The sequence below is a fragment of the Eucyclogobius newberryi genome, unplaced genomic scaffold (genome assembly GCF_026437365.1).
Source record: "Eucyclogobius newberryi isolate DKJ021-1_F unplaced genomic scaffold, fEucNew1.0.hap1 SCAF_2, whole genome shotgun sequence".
Lineage (NCBI taxonomy): Eukaryota > Metazoa > Chordata > Actinopteri > Gobiiformes > Gobiidae > Eucyclogobius > Eucyclogobius newberryi.
The window spans coordinates 19,967,433-19,985,053 of record NW_027315834.1 but is presented as its reverse complement, the minus strand read 5'-3'; positions in this window follow the sequence as shown (position 1 = coordinate 19,985,053).

The window sequence follows — 17,621 nt, the reverse complement described above, 5'->3', positions numbered from 1 at the left end:
TACTCAGATATACACCTATCCACCTCCCGGTACTAACGTGTGTTTATTCAAAAACCCTCTGGGTTCAAACATTTTCCGGAGCCATTCATTTCTAAAAGCACAGCTTGCCAAGGGGAAATGCAAAAGAGGCAGGGCTTTTCAATTGTGGATTTCAATAGGAAGTCAATGGTCTTCTATTTCTAAGCCGTTTAAGATAAAATAGAAAAGAAAATTGAGGTACACAATTAACTAAAATTATAATCCACAATCAAATGTAGGACTGCTCAAGGCGTCGTAAAAATAAAAATGCCCAGTTCAACTATTCTGTTACAAGATACGTTTTGGTTGATTTAGATGACATGTTGAAATTGAGAGCACAAAAACCTTGGGTCAAGACACATGCTTAGAAACATGTGTTCCATCAGCACAGAGCAAACAGACTAATGCCGACCATTTTATGCAGAGCACATTTACAGATGATGCCAGGATACACAAGGGACACTGCTGTGTGACAGCATGAAAAAAATATTTTGTGTGTACTGTGATTAGTCCGTTTTATATCCTTTTAACTGAAAACAATCTCGTCTTTGGAGTTGAATTATGGAACCACTTTCTTCGTTTTGTATTTTATTGCATTTTTTCATGTTGTGTGAAGCACATTGAATTGCCTTGTATACAAATAAACTTGCTTTGCCTTTCCGTTTTACCTATGTCAGATAAGGTGTCGGTCCAATTCTTAATCTTTGGTGCAGTTTGCGTCATCCACTTTTTATGATGGCCTTTTCCCTGCCGCCAGAAGTATGTTCCAAAGATATCCATTTATGTTATCCATGGAAGGGCTCTTAAGGCCCAAATACATAGGTCTGAAATTGAGTGGGATTGTGGTCTGTCCAATATTCCTGTCCACTCCCAGAACACATGATAATGATGTGTCTCTTGGCAACCACAGTTTTTTCAGCATTCCCTCCCTGTGAATAGAGAGCACTTTGACATGGAGTAAAAGAAAAGAACAGGTCACATTCTTCCAACAGAATTCCTTCCAAACATGGCACTTGTGGTCCTCCATTGTGACGTACATACATTTTCCCATTACTTGTCCGTCAAAACAAATGACTTCTCTTCTTTTCCCAAAAGACTCCTCTTTTTCCCCATTTAGTTTTAATGGATTTAGTCAATTGGCTGTCCAGGTCATTAATGGATTTATATACCTTTATTCCCCTTGAAAGTTCTGATTAATACGCCTTAAAGATTTTAGTCAAAGGGTTATAATAACGGAAGTTGAGTTGTATTATTTCTTGATTATAATAACTTATTTGTCCTGTTTCTTCTGGCCAAAAGATTCCTTCAACATATCAACACTTTTAATTTGATTTTCTTTTACTTCTTTTCTTTTACTCTTATTCTCTTATGCCTTAACACAATCTTGAAACTCAGGTCAGTAGTATTCTGCTTAAAACTTCATAGGCCAACCATCATAAGATTTTAACATCTTTAATTTATATGTTTTCATGAGCTTTTTCCATGTTGTAAGCACAGATTACCCAGGGATTCTTTGCTTCCTCCAGATGACTCAGGCGTTTGTTCATCTGCCATCAAGGCCTGCACAGGAACCCCTGGCACAACATTACACTCAATATTTTTCCATTGTGCCTCGTATCCTCGTACAGCAGCACTCTGACTTGAGCTGAAATATACTGACTGAAATATGGACTAAGGGTCCATTATTCAAGGTTTATTTTTAGAGGAAAAAAGGGGGGTATAGTATTTTCTTTTACAGATTTTGTGGCCCGTAGACATTGACAGGAAAGCACAGGGAAAGGTGGGATGAGAGAGAAGGGAGGACATGCAGTAAATTGTTAGGGACAGGAATTTAACTCACGACCCTTTTATTGACAAGTCTTCGTGGAGGACGACTTCTAGATATTTATGGGATTCGGTTTTCCATTTAAATGGGTAGGTCGTTTCCAAAAGTTAGAGTGGGTCGCGAATAAGAGTTTTTTTTAAATTCAGTTTGTATCTGTACATTGAGCCTATATTATCAAAGGAATGCACCACATTAGGTATAGACATTTCTGGTTTGTTCAAAAACAATAAGACATCATCTGCATAGCTGGTAATCTTAGGTTCCATCTCATAAATTGAAACACCATGGATTTCCCCCCCTGGAGATTTGTTGCTTTTTAGCCTTTTAATTGCCCTTAGAATTTCAGTAACAGTAATTCTGTCACCAAATTGTTGTACGTATACTATATATATATATATCAAAAAACGATTGTATTTTGTCTTTATTGTTTTGTGATATTTTGGTGAAACCTTTTTTTGTAGAAGGATTCAAACCATGATTGTATTTGGTCTTGTTTGGTATTTTTCTTAGTTTCCAAGACAGTCATTTCGAGGGTTTTCAGCGACTTTAATATCTTTGTTTGGTGAAGAGCATTTTAAAAAATATTTCTTGTGAGGAAAGGTCATTCATTTATCCTCTTTTTTAAAATGCCCTGTTGTATTTGATGGTTCTTGTTTTCTGCATGTTTATCTTCCAAACCTTTTCATTTGTTGTGTAAATCTTGTTTCTAGTTAAGGCAAAAGCAATTATCTTGCCCCTCAATACTACCTTAGCTGCACCCCAATGAATAGGTGGGGAAATATCATCATTATTGTTATCCGCTATATATGTCATTTAACATTGCATTGAGTAGGCTGACATTAAATCTCCAAAGTTCCTCTGTTTCTGTGATATAAATCAATCAATCAGGATGTATTTGTAGAGTACCATTCATACAAAATTAAAAATGTATCCAAACCAGGGAAATACAATAGTTTTGATCCAAATCTCAAAGACCCAAACAACACATACTGCATGTGTGGTACAGCCCGTGTGCCTGCTGCATGTAACAGTACAGACGAATAAAGACTAGGAGAGGCATTCAACCTCACATGGTAAGAAACAGCCAGGAAAATATTAGACGTGTTTGGGCATGTACTCAGCAGAGATGACAAACTACCATGGACCTTGAAAGAGTTGTAGTTATACATCTTTATTGCCACCTACAGGATAATTATTTATTTGAAGTTTTCCAGTCAGGGTTCAGAACTCATCACAGCACTGAAACTGCAAGAGTTTAAGTTACAAATTATTTGTTTTTAATTTCTGGCGATGCACTGGTCTCAATCCTTGTTTTGTTGGACCAGTGCAGCATTTGACACCATCGTCCACAACATTCAATCATAAGATTCTAGTGCAGAGGTTAGAACGCGATGTAGGCATGGTCAGCTGGTTTAAATCCCGTTTATCGGCTGGTATCCAGTTTGTTAATGTAAACCAGAGCTCCTTTCCTTGTTTGCGGTGCTCCGCAGGGTTCAGTATTTGGTCCAATTTTGTTTACTCTTCATATGCTGCCGTTAGGTAACATTATCAGAAAGAATGGCATTAACTTCCACTGCTTTGCAGATGACACAGCTGTATTCAACTCAAAGATGCTATAGAACCATTTCATCCAAACAGAGCTCTTTGCTCTCAAAATGCTGGCCTTCTGGTGGTCCCAAGAGTCTCTAAAAGCACAGAAGGAGGGAGAGCATTTAGCTCCCAAGCTCCTGTTTTATGGAATCAGCTCCTGTCCATGTTAAAGAGGCCGACACAGTCTCTTCATTTAAGACCAGGCTTAAAAAGTTCCTCTTTGAAATTGCTCATGGTCAGGCCAGTTAGGAACAGAAATATAAACCTACAGTTTCCCAGCTACGCTGCCCTAGGAACAACTATGCTGGGGGAAGTCTGGCAGCTCCTGATTTTCCAATCGACAACATTTTAAATGTTAGTTCACCTGTAGTCTGTCCATTGCTGTTCCCCTCGGGGAGTGGTACTGTTTCAGGCGCTGGCAATGCTGATCCAAATACTCCTCAACTGGAGGAACGCTCGCTACCCCAGATGAATGGTTAAGGTTAGTGTTCAATGTTTTTTCTGAACATTGTTTAATTTGTTTTTCACTGTCGCTCTTCGAGGCAACTGCTGTTGTGATTTTGGGCATTACAAAAATAAATTTAATTGAGAACTAGCAAAGATGTGTTGTAGGAAAAAAACACATCTTATTCTTCAACTTGAGTTTGACAGAAAATGGCCTGACACCAGCTGCTTCTGCAAAGGTTTTCTCCCGACATCCTTTTGCCTGTCAAAGTATGCATCATCACTCAACCCTTATAAGGCTTAAGCGTTAGAGTAGCAAGTTTGAGAGAGTGAACTGTTTAGTCCATGATTATTATTTTTTTCCACAAAAAAAAAAAACATAAGCAAAGAATTAAATGTTGGAGCTCGGTTTCTACAATCTGTTAAACATCCTCATAGTTCATAGTTGTACTTCAGAGAGCCAAAACTCACTCAAAAACTTTAAAATGTATTTTAGACTGGAATGCCAAGCAAAGATGTATTCATTCTGAGCTTTATTTAGACATGGCTTGTGATAGGAATTCATTTCCAAAGTATCCTAGAAGTGTCTAGGTAATTTATTTATTTATTTTTTACGGCTGTTTTTTTGTACCTTTGGCTCTTTAGTTGTTAAAGGGTAGCACCCTGAGTTTTTGTCATGGGCACATATGCACAGCTGCTTACAACAACAGATAAAAACTTGAGTGATTTTGATTGAGGTCATTATTGGAGGAAGACTCCCCTCATGAATGTGTGTGCAGGGGTTTTTAACTCGACATAAGCGTCATATTTTAAACTATATATTATATACAGTTTTAGATGTTTTCCATGCAAGTTACACTATTTATGTTTCACTATGGAACCATTTCCACATTGTGACACTTAATTATGAAGCATGTGTCGTGGCTACGATAGGGATATGATGTTTAGGTGGATGTCTTCCACATGAATTCCAATTTATGGGTTAAATGAATAATTGACTATTAGTTTCCAACAACGCCACCCTGGATTGGTGCCAGGGACACATACACAAGTAAGGCAAGCGCAAATTCTTTGAGTGGACCAGGAGACTCAGATATAGGAAAACAAGTTCACAATTAAATTTACGGACAGAATAAATAAAACATTTGTATTTTTAATAATAAAACTACTACTACTACTCTCATTCACACATTCACACCTCTAAAACAGTAGACACATTTAAACAATTCACAGAAATAACAAAAGTAAAATAAAACAGCAGCCCAGATTGTCCCTTAAGGCACTTAGCCCAATTACCCTACCAGGAGGTGGCGCTGGTCCTTAGCAGCAGGCCTGGGACCCGGTACAGTCTCACAGTCCAGCTGGGGGCCAGAGCCGACACTCAAAAACTCCAAACGTTGATATGTTACAGTCTGTCAATGTAGAATGGGGCCGGTGCGAACGTGCCCAAACCCACCAAGGGCACTTGGAGGGAAGTTCTGGGTTTGGGGTCGGAGGAGAGACCCGCGGGGTTACCAATCCTATAAGGTACAATAGTTTGGGAAATTAACTCTCAGATGGATGTCCAGAACCGTGCGCAACAAGCGAGGGAGAGAGGAAAAGAGATACATACCGGTGCTCGAATCTGTGCACTATGCGCGCCGCGGCTGGGAGGAATCCCGGCGCACAAAGCCTGCACGTGACGTCACGCACTACAAACGGTGCTAAATTAGAGCGAGTTTGATTACAATATAAATCTATGGAAGAGAGGCAGCTTACCGGGGCGTTAAACCTGGGGAGCGTGCGGCACGAGTCATACAACAAGGTTTGAGCAGGGTTTGGTGAGCGCACGATGCGCAAACCAACCTGGTTAACACGCTGGTGTGATCGCTGGCTTTAAGCCTAAACTTTGGGGTGTTTTTGGGGCGATCAGAGCGAATGCTCCGGTCCTCGTGCCGCTTGCATTGCTCCCAGGTGGCGGGTGACGTCAGAGGCGAGAAGGGCCAGCGCAGGTGAGGAAGCCTCCTTTTAAAAGGGCCCAGGTCACAGGCCATAGGCTGTCAGGGGTTATGAGGGCCTACTGCCACACAAGCAGAGATGAACCAATGAAAATAAACAGTTCATAGATGCTAATGTGTAGCGCAGCGCCATATTATGCAATCATGTTCCCGGTCCAATTGACTCACCTCAGTAACAAAATTATAATGCTGTCTCCTTTGACAGAAAACGCTCTCAAAGAAGACTGTTGATGGTCAAATAAAGGTTCTCTTCACGTGTCCATTCTATCTTTCCTTCTTCTTATCTATTATCACTCTTACATAAACATGTAGTTCCAAGTCCAGTTTCTTTGGTTGTACTGATGGTATGACATGGTGGAGCTTATTTGTATAAGAGTGGAAAGGTTAATTAATAAACAACCATGGTTGTTGTTTCTTTTACATGCATAATATTTGCTTTTAATGACTCCATTTCAGGGTTTGGGTCTAATGAATTCACTGACCCAAATCCACATCAAAGACTGCAGCAATGTACCCATGGTTAATGACAGAAAACAGCTTGAAAGCCAAAGTTGAATATAATAGAACATTGCTGTGTTATTTGTGTTTCACTTGCAAGGACCAAAACCCCAGCAATGATGCAAAGTGTTTATTGGCATGAACAACACAAATTTACAAAATGGATACCGTTTTGGGGCTTTCTGGCGATGAGGGCTTTAGGCTCCCGGGCCGCGATACCCCCATCTAGGAGATTAATTAGAATAAATAAAAGAAGGTGGGAGTGAGGGGCACGAAGTCACGAACGCTGGTGTCTGTGACCTGGATGCTTAAATAAAGAATGAATATAAATATCCATACACACCCCTCCTGTAGTTAACTAGGATTGGACATGCAGTGATTTAGGACCTTCTAACTTCTTTTGGGTGCAGTGTGTGTTGGGTTGGAGTAGAATATGCTCCATATCAAGACACTACTATCAACTACTAACAAGAGGAACATTAGGACTGTAATATTAGAACATTAGGACTGTAATATTAAATGTGTTTCCAGTAGAGCAGTTGCTTGTTTCGCAAATGACAAAAATGTCAATCGCAAAAATATTATCTTACTTATTTGGGTACGAGGTGTCATTACATATGAATCCTATACCAATATGTTATAAATAACTAAACAAAATAACAATGACATAAACGTCCTATAAACTGACATAAAATGGCAACAATCTCAAATAAAATTGCATTTCACCATTTAAAAAACAAGTACTCAAGCTCACATAGTACAATGATAAAGGTATAAAGACAGCCACTCTACCAAATATATTAAAAATAAGTGGAAAGAGAAGGTGATTTTGTTATGACCAAAAATGTGTGCCGTTCTCAGGAGAACAATGAACCATAACATCAAATGTTTGGAAAGAGTTCTGTTGGAAAAATGTAATGTTTTTTCATAAAGCAATGTCACACTTCTCACACAAATTGCCTGGTGGATCACTATTACCATGTGTTATGTGACTGTCCTGTGCTTGGACTGATCACTTGATTTCCAAACTATATGCTCAGGCCTTAAAACTCCTGCCATGGACACAGTCAATGGATACTGTGTCATGAGTATGGCTCATACTGAGGCAGGGAAGAAGGACATCACAAAGAAATGGATAACTCAAACTGAGTTACTAAACAACCGACATTCATAAAATGATTTCAAAAAGAAAAAGACATATGGACTAAATTTCAAATTTACTTATTTAACAGACTGGACAAAATTGGACTTAAATGTTGAACAATTTATGCCTTGAACTTTTAATTCTTTCTGTCTTGTGCCATTATACCTGTTTAGTTTCTCTCTGTGTGTCTTTTTTTGTGTTTTATGTTCCATTGTTTAGTTTATAAGCCAGCTAGACACACAGACATTACATTAATTTACTAGGGGCATTTTCAGAGTTGACAAATTACCTAACACGTGCATGTCTTTGGATGGTGGGAGGAAGCCAGAGTTCCCAGAGAGAACACATGTGATGTTGGTCTGGACCAGGAATTGAACCCATGATATCAGTTGGGAAGCAAGAACTCTAACTGCTCTGCCACCGTGGACCCCAGTCAATTTTAGTGTATTTATATAGCACATTTGAAACAACTTTAGCTCACCAAAGTGATTCGCGTTCACATTAACATTTAGTAACTATTGAAGACCTTCTACGACTCTGTGGTGGCATCGGCCCTCCTGTACGGTGTGGCCTGCTGGAGCAGCAGCATCACAGAGAGGGAGAGGAAGAGGCTGGACACAGTCATCAAGAAGTCCAGCTCCGTCCTGGGCTGCGCTCTGGACTCGGTGCAGGAGGTGGGGGACAGAAGGGTCCTGGCTAGATTCACATCTATGCTGGACCATGAGTGTCGCCCCCTGCAGGACACTCTGTCCGCTCTGGAGAGCAGCTTCAGTGAGAGACTGATCCACCCTCGCTGTGGGAGGGAGAGGTTTCACAGGTCTTTCCTTCCTGCTGCTGTCAGACTTTATAACAAAAACTGTTAGTACTGAACACTCGCAATACTGACCTAACCTAATACTGATGTGCAATTCTGTCATATGTGCAATTACTGTTGGAATTCATGTGCAATCTATGTGCTGTCGTGACACATATTCATGTGCAATTACTGTCGGGATCACATGCAATGGTATTTATTTATTTATTTATTTATTTATTTGTCTATGGGAGTTTTTATTTATTTATAGGAGATCTTCTACTGAAAATGTTTTTCAGACTTCCTATAAGTGATCTGTTCTTCTGTATCTACCTCTGTATCTACCTGCGTTGCACCAATGAAATTTCCCCATGTGGGACAATAAAGGAATATCTTATCTTATTGTAACTCTTGATTGACACATACATTAAATGAAAGCAAGGAGTGCTTGTGCTGACGGACTTGGTTTCATTCCAAGTGGAGAAATCCATGGAGGACTGAAGGCTTTTAGAAGCAGACTAAGTATTTCAGAATGGCCTGAAGGGAGAAATGCTCTATAACTCCCTTGATCCAAGCCACTTTTAGTTTTTACACTCACATAAATGGTGTAAGCCCTGTCATATTGGTGTGTTACATTAGTATTGTTAGTAACTTACATATTGGAAACATTAACTCAAATATCAATTATATATATAATATATATTTTCACTTATTTTGGTTTGTCTATGGTGCTGAAATGTCAAGAGTCTTTTGATCTCTTTAAAGTGAGTGATTATGAATGTATACAGAATACATTGTATATGCTTCAAATGCTATTAATTATTCAACATTTATATATCATCCAAATTCATTTGTGATGCATTATGTCTGTGATCTCCAAGCAGTGTATAGGATCTGAGAAGAGGAAAACTGCTTTTGGAGGTTAGGGCCTAGTGCTTGTGCATGATTGTAATCGATCATCAAAGCTGACAGAAGCACTCAGTCTCATTGACCTGCACTCATGCACGGCTCTGGGGGGCGAGAGCCACATGTGTGATGCCTACAAGAGGAATAAGTCAGTGTGCAAAGGTTAATAACACATTGTTCAACAAAAGAGGCTTTTACTGCATTGATTAATGGCAATTTGAGTCCTACGCACTAGACCATTGCTTGCTGTGTTCATTTAGCTAATGAAGCATAATAAAGTCCATAATAACAATTTCCATGGTTACAGTAAATACATAAATGCATTTCTTTAAGAACACAAGTGAATGTAAACAGGAAGTAATTATGGTAGGATAGGGCCCGATATGAGGAGATTTACAGGTTATTTTTATTTTTTTATCCCTGCACAACTGTAGCAAATACCAGCTCCGTCCTTGTTGTGGCTAATGCAATCTGGGCCTTATATTATATAAAACTACAAATTTCATGACAGCCTTAGACTGGAACAACTTGTCATTTGGGGTTTTAATGGAAGAAACACTTGGTTTAATTTGGATATTTTTTATTTAATTGTTGTCTTTTATAGAAATGTTATTATGGCGGTCTAGCAAATGTGACCTTTTGGAGAAAATATGAACAAAGACACATGCAGGAACAACCAGAGCACCTAAACACAATAGACAAAACTGTAAACTTAAAATTCAGGAAAAGGAAGGAGCAATAGCATTTTGGACATAAACTATGAACACAAACAAGACTAAAAATTTAACCAAAAAGGCTAATGAACAACATGACCGGGTGGGACTTGACAAAGAGTTTTAAGTCACAATCACAATACCATACATATGACAGAACCAATACAAAGAACCAAAGAGTCATGAAAAAACAAAACATACAAAGTTGGTACTCTGGCATCAGTGCTTGATCCATGTGCCCACTTATCTTTGTCACCATTATTCCCGTTAGGACAGTGGTTCTTAACCTGGATTCGATCGAACCCCAGGGGTTCGGTGAGTCAATCTCGGGTTCAGCGGAGGTCAAGACACACATCCGACTCATAGGATTCGTGATGACACGCCCCGCTTGGCCTATCTGTGCGGCAGGGAATTTGGTGCGCTCAGTTGTTGACTTGTGACTGTCGTGATGGTACGTCCTGTGATTTCATTCTTAATATTTTAGACTGAACCAAAGCCCACCTTTCTGGGCAAAGTCTTGGTACCAGCTATCCCCGGGGGTCTAACCTGTATCAAAACCCCTTTTGGGATAAGACTTGTCACCTTGTCACCAGCCTGGCCACAAAAGGGCCAAAAGGACCAGGCCAGAGCCCCCAAAGTCTAGCCTGTATGAAATATCTCATATATATATATATATATATATATATATATATATATATATATATATATATATATATATATATATATACATATACATATACATATACATATACATATACATATACATATACATATACATATACATATACATATACGTATACATATACATATACATATATAGCTTTAAACTGACTGAAACAGTTTTTTGGATGACTGGTATAATAGGGCAAAAATAACTAGATAGTAGATAGATCTTTAGGATGACAGTTCTAGATGTGTACTATCAGAGCAGAGGAGTTGAACACCTCCATGTTGGCTACAGCAACGTGTGCTACTGAACACACAGTCTTGGTGTAGGCGTTCATAAAAATGGCAGCTGATAGGCAGAGCTGGCCTTGTGCAGACACAGAATTTTGCATGTCACCATTTGGTGTCCCTGCCAACTTTGTTGTAGGGCAACCTGTTGTGGAAACACTGGTCCATCTGTTCTATAGTTAAGCTTTTCATACTTACAAGGAATTTGTTGTTCAGTACTTTTACTTTCGAGATCAACAATTAATGTTTTAAAGGATGCGTATTTACTGTATAGTAAATACTTATTAGAATATTTTTGAATCCTTGCTGCTTCCGCCACAAAACAAATGGGCCACATGGTTAACATTAATTAATAACAATTTACTTTCCCACTTGATCAATGAAATAATACATGTACAAAATAAACTCAAGTGAAAGTAAAGTAGTACCTGTTAAAAATTGTCATCTGGACAATGTTTTTAACGTTTTACATTTAAATAAATCTGCAAACTATTAGACATCTGCCTTAACTTAACATACTTCCAATTATGACACATTTGTGAAGATCAAGACAAGACAAGATTTGGAAGCCTCCACAGAGCTCATTAATGCAGTGGTCTTTAACATCAGGTTCACTCATGAGGGCGCCAAGTAGAATTGCCTAGCCTTTCTGGGACATTAAGACAGCACAAACCCAAGAAGTGCCCACCAGCTCAGAAGGTAAAAAGAACGAAGAAAAACATGTCCAGAATGCTCAGCTTGTTGACACCTGAAGTGGACTCAACACAGCTAAAGAAGCCAAAAAATGGGGACTGGACTGTCTGGAAAAGGATATGTAGACAGCATTATGTGAACTTAAAACCGATCAACACTTTAAGACAGAAACTAGTTAGTCCTAATGACAAAATTCCCACCAATAACAGAACACGGTAGTTTATTAAATTCAGTGCAGCGAAGAAGTTTGCAATGAGCGTTACATATGAGCCTAAACAGCTACTCCACAAAAGACTGTATCAGCAAATATGGCACTCAAATTTTAGATTGCAGAGCATCTTCATCTGGAGGCCATGACCACTCATTTGAAGAAAGTGAGGTGAAGATTTTTAGCAAGAAAAAAATGGTTTGAAAGAGGGTTGAAGAAGACCTTTTTTGTGAGAAATATTTTTTAAAATATCTCTCTTTAAACAAAAATGTAAGGTTTAATTTGCTCGATGTTTACAGCAGTGTGCTCTCACCTTGATCAAGTGAGAAAACCAGCCAATCAAACCGTGGTGAGGGAGTTTTAGTCAGATTACAATAGAACTTTAATGACCCAAAACAGGTTTAGCAGGTAAACAAAGGGAGGTTATTTTAAGGGTAAACAACCATTTAGTTTCAACTCCTCCCTGAGGGCACGGCCTAGTCCGCACAGAGCAGTATAAAGGCAAGTGACTGACCTCACGTTAGGTTTGCGGTAAGGTAAAAACAGATTGAGTCCTGTAGAATGTCTTTATGGACTCATAAACATCCCTAGTATTCAGATAATGTCTTCATTTCAGCCTTTCATTGATCAGGCTCATTACTGCAGCAGCAGCTAATTGAGTGCATCCAAACTGCCGCATGGTTATTTCTGAATTCCATTTCTGAAACAGTCAAGCCACCTGCAGCTCTGACACACTGAGACAAAGAGAATGTCATCAGCATTAAACCAAATGTCATTACCAATCAATTGTGGCTCAAGGGAGAGTTTTACAATTTCACACATTCACCCAGATGGTGCTTTGTGTTCTGGACTGACTCACTGTAGTTTCCACTCTGTCACTATGAAAGTATATATATAATAATATTTGTTCTCCACTTGAATTTGCAGTCCAATAGAATCTGAAATCCTGGAAGCTGAATATGAGAGAGGAAAGACCAACAAGTGGTCTTCTGTGGCCTCAGGGAACAGTTTGTGTCTGAGTGGCAGACAGTTTGAAAAGGTTTGTCTTTGATAATGTCAGAGTGGCTAAGCAGTCCTGCAGGAGATATGACACACAAGCTCTGAGTCAGAGCTGGAGCTGGAGAGGTGGATATAATGACTTGTACCATGTTAAAACAAAAAATGTAAATGCAAAATTATATATATATATTTCTTGTCTCCTATCCAACAATGTAAAAAAAAAAAGGATTTATTTGTAAAGTTATGCAACTAGGGCTGCACAAAATACATCACACACAAAAAAATGGAAATGTATCAATATTGAGGTATTAGTTGACGTAATATCTATATCACAAGAAAGAAAATATTGGAAGTCTCTATCCCTTATGTGTATGGACTGTTTAAAAAAAACACAAACATTTTTAGACAGCACAAAACTCCTGTGTTACGGTCCTGGCCTTTTTGTGTGTTGCACTGTTCCCTGCCCAACATAGCTGCTATTGGGGGACATTCCGTACTTAAGGACACCTGTCCCAGCTGTGACCATTCATTTGTGTGTCTCCAGTTTGTCAGGGCTGTGGTTATGCAGTCTCCCTTTTTTGTCATTTTGACTCCGCTCATGGGCCTTTGTTTTATTAGGCCTATAGTGACTCTGACATTTTGAGACTGTTGATTTAGCTCCTTGTTTTATCGTTGCCATTTTGTTTTCTTAGATATTTCTCTGTTTCTGTCCATTTACCTTTAAATTCCTGTTTATTAAACATTACAACTGTATTTGACCGTTTTCCATCTTGGTTTTTGTTACTTCCCCCTACCCTAGCACTGTAACAAGCAACTGTTTATTTTAAACCAGGCAACACTGGTTCACCCCAAGAACAAGATGCCTACACAAAAACAGCAATGTAGTGTATTCAATCGAATGCAGTGAAGACAATTTTAAAGAGTGTTACATAGGTGAGACTAGTGATGAAGCCACTACACAAGAGGGTTCATCAACACAGAAGGTACACAAATACAGGATTACAGAGCGGTGAGCATCTTCATAAAATCACAGCAGCAGTTGCCTCGAAGTGCAATATAGTGAACCGCAGACGACCTCCAAATGTTGTCATGGTGACAGGAAGGCAGGGCGCAAGGCGGTACCACGTACAGAGTGGAGATTTATGGTTGTCTGCAGGAGCAGAGACTTCACGCTTTGAACTTTAGAAAAACTCTTTCAATCTAATGACTGTTTTTGGATTCAAATGAACTGACAAGGCATTTTCTCTCCTATTAAGGCAAAAGCTAAAACGCTAAAAAAAAAAAAGACTGTGATCATCTGATTGCAGACTTTGTCCACAAGATGAATTTACTGTACATAATGTTATTGTGTTCTGCGCGCTAATTTAACTGTTTTATGCCTCCAGACCCTGGGTGGAGACATCTAATACAATTAGATTATGGAGTGAGCACCAAATAACCCACGTAATAAAGCTTGCTAAACGGTCCTTTCTGTGTTTGACTGAGTCTCTCCAGAGTGAAATGTCCCAAGGTCCCCTGTCCTTTGACCCTCCGTCTTGGCAAGGAAAAACGTCCCAACCTCTTTGGGAAAATGTAGAAACCTCTTGTTCCACAGTGATCCAATTCTCTCGGATGGGCAGTTGGACACGCTTCAATTTGTTGCTAGACTGTAGAGCTGGAACCACTAAGAAGGAGAACCAGTTCTTCGAGGCAGATGAAGAACTGTTCGGCAGATGAAGAGTCATTTATCTGGAGTAGAGACCATTTCTCCAGGCACTTGAGGAGCATCCGGATCCACAGGTTGGCATTTAACCAGTGCAGTGAGGTGTAGATCCTAAGGAGGAGAAGAGATGCTTTGAAAGAGGAGTTAAGGAGGCCGTTTTTGTCTTTATGGAATTCAGGTTAAAGCTTTAATTTACCAGTAATACACTACAGCATTTTGAAGCCATGGGGCGGGAATAATCCTGGCCATTTTGATGGTAATCAGATACTCATTGGTGATGAGGGGGCTGCAACCAGCTTACAATTGGATTTATAGGATCCAATCACATGGGCAGCTGTGGTAACAAAGAAGATTAGATTAAGTAAAAGAGTAACTAATATATAAACAAGTCAGAGTAGGATCTTCAGATTAAGAATGACTTTTGAATGAAAGTTGAAATGTCTTGTCACGTTCAGTGTTCAGATGAATACAACTGAATCTTTTTCAATAATAGATGACACCTGAATGAATGAGGGATTACACAGACTCATTCATATATCATTCATCTGAAATAGGGTAATTTAAATTAACAATCTTATCCTTTTTGCTGGTATGGAATGTATTCATGAAATTGGAAATTCTCAACATTTGAGACAGTTGTATTTGAATTTAATGGAATATATATACATAAAAAATCCAAGCAAGAGAAGAGATTGAGTGGGTTCTTTAAGCATGAAAAGGTCAAACACTATTTTATTATTTATTCAGAGCACATGAGCACATGAGCACTGGTCTCGCCCACACTGCCAATCACAATGCAGTATGTGATGCACCTAGCTGTCACAAACAACACAGTCAGCCACAGAAACATCTGCCTGACAGCTCAGATCAGAGGGAATGGCGGAGTGCACAGCAGAGATAAGATGAAGACTTGAAAGGCACAACACTGCAGGAGCTGGGAAGGAGGTGCACACAGCCCATTAAATAAAGTGAAAGAGATCTCTTGTCAGTTTGTAAGTCAAGTGTCACTAATTTAAGATCAGAAGGATGCACCATTCAAACTGGTTGTGTTTAATTATAAGGACAGGATAATGTGATTAGGTTTAATTTCTGTTCCTTTTGGCAAATTGATGTGAAACATAACTTAAAGGCATGTGACATTTCTTTAGTGACCAACCATGGGACTAATCGATGCGTGCGTGTGTGCTAGAGTGTGATTATGTCATCATTTCTGATGATGGGCAAGGGCCGATGTAACTCTACAGGAATGCTACTATTTTTGAAAGAAATATGCAAAAAAAGAACTCCATAAATGATGAACATTATTGATATATTATTGAAATATTAATAATTAATCATATATAATATTCTTTTGTTTATTCATGCCTACAGAGTTTTTGTTTCCTGTAGATAGGCTCAATTGATAAATCATATGAACCATCAACGAAACCAACAAATCTGCAATTTTACAGTTAAATCATTTATCTCACAGTGACAATGTACAGGAGCATTAATAAAAGAAAACATTGAAGAGAGGCTTTGTACCAGGCTATAGCTCTCAGAACTAATTTCCATCTGTAGTCCTGGAGACATATAATATGTACAAACAGTGTAAGGCAATGCAAGTATATATAAATAGTTGAATTTGTTAGTTTCATTATAAAAATACTATAACAATCAAGATCTCTATCCTTGTCCCATAGTGCAGAGTTTTTTAAATACATTGAAATACAACAAATTTACTCATGTTGCCACTTAAACAAGTTAAAAACATTTGTTGGGGTTTCCATAAGTCGATTTTTTCCATTCTGTTATAGATTTGATAGAGAATACTGGTTGGCTTGGTGCATTTTTCCTTTTAGGCATGCTGTATGTTGACCTTGTCGTTCAAATGTTAAAGTGATAAACCTTTTGATTGGTGGAAGAGTTACCGAGCTTGAACAAAAGCCCTGAATTTGTAAACTGGACAATGTATTCAAAAATCATATTCCCCTATAGAAATCATGGGTTTCAGCATTTTTGAAGACATCGCCCCATACTTTTGCCTATCTCCGCTGTTAGATACATAGTCATGGAAAAACAGAATGTATAGGCTTTGATCTTTCGCTGAGTCACTTTAAGCTGACACTTAAAGTGCATCCGGACTTTTGAAAGTCTGAGACGAACAACTACAATGAGTGGCGGGAATGTAACACTTGGACACCAACCACCATTAAACACCAAAGAAGAAGAATAACTTCTTCCCCCTTTTGTTTTGTTACATCCTTATACCAAAATTGATTTATTTGCCTCAAAATTCTACAAACAATATCCCGTAATGATAATGTGTTGTTTAAATTCTTTGCAAAATTATCATTACAAAAATGATAATTAAAAAAGCACTTGCACATATGTAGTCACAGCCTTTGCTCAAAACTTTGTTGAAACACCTTTGGCTCTAATTCAAACCTCAACTCTTTTTGAGTATAATGCTACAAGCTTAGCACAGCTATTTAGTGGCAGTTTCTCCTATTCTTCTTTGCAGAGCCTCTTAAGCTCCATCAAGTTGGTTGTGAGCGTCAGTTCACAGCCATTTTTAGAGCTCTCCAGAGATGTTCAATTGTCAAGATGTTCAAGTCTGGGCTCTGGGCCACTCAAGGACATTCACAGAGTTGTCCTGTAGCCACTCCTTTGTTATCCTGGCTGTGTGCTTAGGGTTGTTCTCTTGTTGGAAGATTAACTTTTGTCCCAGCCTGGGTTTAATAGCACTCTGGAGCAAGTTCTCATCAAGGATGTCTCTGTACACTGCTGGAACCATGCTTCACTGTAGGGATGGTACTGGCCAGGTGATGAGCAGCACCTTGTTTCCTCAAGACATGACGCTTGCTATTTAAGAGTACAATTGTACAATTTTTGTTTCATCAGACCAGAGATTTTAGTTTCTCACGGTCTGAGAATCATTCTGGTGCCTTTTTGCAAACTCTTCTGGAAGGTTCTCCTCGCTCCACTGAAACAGACTGGAGATCTGTCAGAGGGTTCTTAGTCACCCAATTGATATGGCGAGGCCTAGCTCATGAGTCTTAGTGATTCCAAACTTCTTTTCCAAATCATGTTACATCTACTGAATTGATCACAGAGAGACTCTAATCAAGTTATAGAAGCATCTCAAGGAGGATAAG